Source organism: Eufriesea mexicana, unplaced genomic scaffold, assembly GCF_001483705.2.
Source record: "Eufriesea mexicana isolate 0111107269 unplaced genomic scaffold, ASM148370v2 scaffold611, whole genome shotgun sequence".
In the NCBI taxonomy this organism is placed as follows: Eukaryota; Metazoa; Arthropoda; class Insecta; order Hymenoptera; family Apidae; genus Eufriesea; species Eufriesea mexicana.
In genome coordinates, this window is record NW_016908771.1 from 1,202,510 (window position 1) to 1,206,165 (window position 3,656).

Genomic DNA, 3,656 nt, shown 5'->3' on the forward strand with positions numbered 1-3,656 from the left:
ACAAGGAAAACAGAGCGTGGCCGCGGCCTCTGCACGTATACCAGAGGAATCGCGTTATCTTGGGTAGACGATACTCGGAACCGGGCTCGTGCGTCAGCCTCGACATTTTTATAGGCCGCTGCACGAAATTAGAAAGCGGCCCCGGTAAAAATATATATCCAGCCGCTGGAAAATGCCGACTATCCGGTTCTTCCTGAAACGCGGAAAACGACCGGTCCATCCTTCCTCGCTGTGCTCGCCAGCTTCCCACATCCCGCTAGTCGGGCGAGGAAGAAAAGGCGAAGACGAGGAAGGGAACAGAGGAGACCACCTCTGTGCGTCGACCCGTAGACCCCGCGTCTGTCTATACGCGTAGACGCAGGGTGAACCAGTCGGGGAATCAGCGCAGCTCACAGGAAAATAATACGGTATGACCGAGAGTTACGAGCCGCGAACGCTTATTTCGAACGCGGCCGCGTTGTTAGCGCGCCGTGTAATATCAGCGGCGGCAGCGGGGCTAACAACGGAACCGGCGGCGGCTACAGCAGCAACAGCAGCAACGGCAACAACAGCAGAGGCAACAACACCAGCGACGCTCGGCTGGTCTCGTCTCCCGGTGGCTCTCGCCGACCAACCGACCGACCGACCGGCCGGGCCGCAGTTCGTTTCCGTGTTGTTACATAATACACGCTGCGGTGCGGTTACGCGGATGAGGGATGAGGTGTTGCGTTGCCTAATAACCCCCCTTCCGCAGCCATCCCTCCGCGTCCCCGGCCGTGCAACCTATTCTCAACACCCTTCCGCCGTGGCGGCCGAGCAAGATACGCGAGGCAACACGGAGAAGCAGGAGCAGCCTGCGAGATCACACCGACGAGCAGCACAGAGCCGCGGACCGAGCAGCGCGAGTACGCTGCCGGAATACGCTTAAGCCGAAAGAGGGAGCCGGCCTTGCTCTGCGTGTCTGCGTGGGCACACATCCGAGCTTCCCGGGCACACGGACGACGCGTGTACGCGTGTACGTACACAGGGGGCTGCGAACTGAGGAGCGCGAAGTAATTATATGAGGGCGGAGCACGCTACGACTCGTCTACACCTAGCACATCCGTATCGCTCGTATCCCGACCGGCTAACGTGTCTGCTCGAAACGTGAGAATCGTGTATCAGGATTTTGCGCTCCAAGAACCGGACCAAATGTTCCCCGCCGACGAACAATCCTATGGGATGTCTTGCGTGCGAGGAAGATTGGGCGAGCTGCAAGATTTAGGGTGGAGGGTAGTTTTCGAAATTTTTAGGTTACGCCGGGGAAGATCCGTGGGATGGGGATCTACGTAGATCCGTGCAAGTTTATACAGATACGCTGGGATTTGTGGAATATCGGAGACTCTGTTCTTCTCCGAGGATGCGTTCCGGAATTTTTAGGTTAGGCGAGAGCAGAGACCTCTGGGCGGACGTGCTTCGCTCTTCGCGACATCTGTAGTCGCGAGCGGACACTGTTCCATCGGAGATACCAAAATGCCTTCAGATGCTTCCATTCGTATTATTTTCGAACGAGGTTTTAATAATTTTTAGGTTAAACTAAAGAGGGTACAATTTCCTTCTTGGATCTTATCTCATCTGCCATAATTTCTCGTTACGGAATTCGTGGTTCGACACTTGCGTTGGGAGAAGGATCGGCCGAAAGGGGAGAAGTTATACGTTTAAGCGGGTACATCTATATAAAGGGGGGCCTTACTGGGATTCAATTACCGCAACGTTTGCGAGGCACGCTATTCCCACACCCCGGAAAAGCGCTACACTCGGGCTCCACGCAGTCTCGCCGCCACCTTTCCATTTCTTCAAGAACGAACAGGTGCTCTCGCGTCTGCTGTAAATTCCGCCCCTGTAATCCGAAGTAAAGCGGTCGTTTTATCCGCGCCAAGCCGAGATGGATGCTCGCTACGTCTTCGGGTAATAGGTCGCGCGCGCGCCAACTCGCGCAGACTAGGCTTTCCGTCTTCGATGGAAATCTCGAGGTCCTTAAACCACGCCGACCATCTTCACCCACGTGTCAACCGTTCCTCGTCGAGGAGCGCGAACCATCCATCTTCGTACAGAGTCTAGCAAACGGGGGATCATCGACGAGCAAACAGCGACAATTCCGAACGCGGAGAAGTATCGTGGAAACTTTCCGAGCAGTCGGAGAATCATAAAGCGTTTAAGTTAAAGAGATCCGAGGACGAAAGAATTATCGAGGTAATAAATTGAGTTTCATAGAGGTCCCTCGGTACCTCGCAGATGTCACGCGGCATGGGCGCTTGTTCGGTAACCCAAGTGGCGTCGACCTTCCGGATGCGCATCGGCATCTATGAGGGTCAGTCCCTCGTCCTAGTCGACGTCCATCAGCCGGCAAAATTTCCAAGTTCGTCCAACACCCTCCGTTTCGTCAAGATCGAACCACCTGACCCTTTCCTACCTCCAACTTCTTCGGCAAGTCTTGAACTGATCGGACGTACACGCGAGAACCGGTTGACCCGCAAGTTTGGCAAAGTGCATCGGAACGGAGGCCGAAGAGACAAAGTGGGCGGAAAATGACGGCCATTAGAGGATGACGAGGAAGACGGGGATGACGTCGCGATTAAGAGGGTGGCGAAGCAAAGAGGTCCGGACGCGTGTGCGAGGTCACTGGCAAAGTAGAGGCGAGCGGATCGGCGGTGGCCGGCGTTTCGTTCGGGTTCGAACGTAGGTACATAATTCATCGAGCGTGCACCATTGTCGGGAGCTTCATTAATACAAATGGCGTCTGCTGAATTCTACCCCGACCACACCCCGCGTCGTGCACGATAGTAACAAGGGCGTGTGTGGGTGTATAAGGCCGGGGCAGTAGCAGCCGGCGGCGGTGGCCCTCGCTACCGCGGCATCATCCCCTCGAGCTTGTAGGCGAGCCGCTGCCGCGCGTCGCCACCCCCGTGCAAGCCGGGACGACGTCGAGACGCGCGGACATATTTTTCCAGTGCTTGTCGACTTTCATGAGGGCGTCTTTCCGCAATAACATATTAATATCCCGGAGCAACGCGAGACTTATGGCCTGCCGTAGAAACCTCGACCCTGGATCAACGCAGCGCCCGTTAAGGCGGATCCACAGCGAGCCGGGGACACCGTGAGGACGCCTCCAGCCGCGGCTTAAGCGTCGTAAAGCAACCGTTGCACGTTCGGCCGGGCGGACACTGCAGGGTTATCGGCCAGGAATTGACAACGATTCCCAGCGAAATATCTTCCTCGTTTTACCAACTACCCTTAAGTCGTGTCCCGGATTTATCACCCCCGGATCGCGCTCCGTCTTCCTCTTTTCTCCTCTCTCGCGCTCTCTCTCTCTCTTTCTCTTTCTTCCCTCCTTCCTGTCTCTTACCCTTCTTCGCCGGGTTACGTAACCGCGGCACATTGTTACGTAATCGAGAGGATGGGAGCTCGGTCGAGATACTCCGTTGCACGGATCTTCGAGAGGAGAGGGTGGTGTTTCGCGGACTCGGACAATCGCGATGGCGTCGTCGGGGGATCGACATCGACGCGTACGAAACGTTGTTTCCATTCGGGCCACGACACAGCGCGGGGTCGGGAAATAAAGCGACGCGGGAAAAAGCTGCTACTTTTCCGAGCGAACAACAATGGACTCGCATACGGCGCGGGGGGCGGGGGGCGGG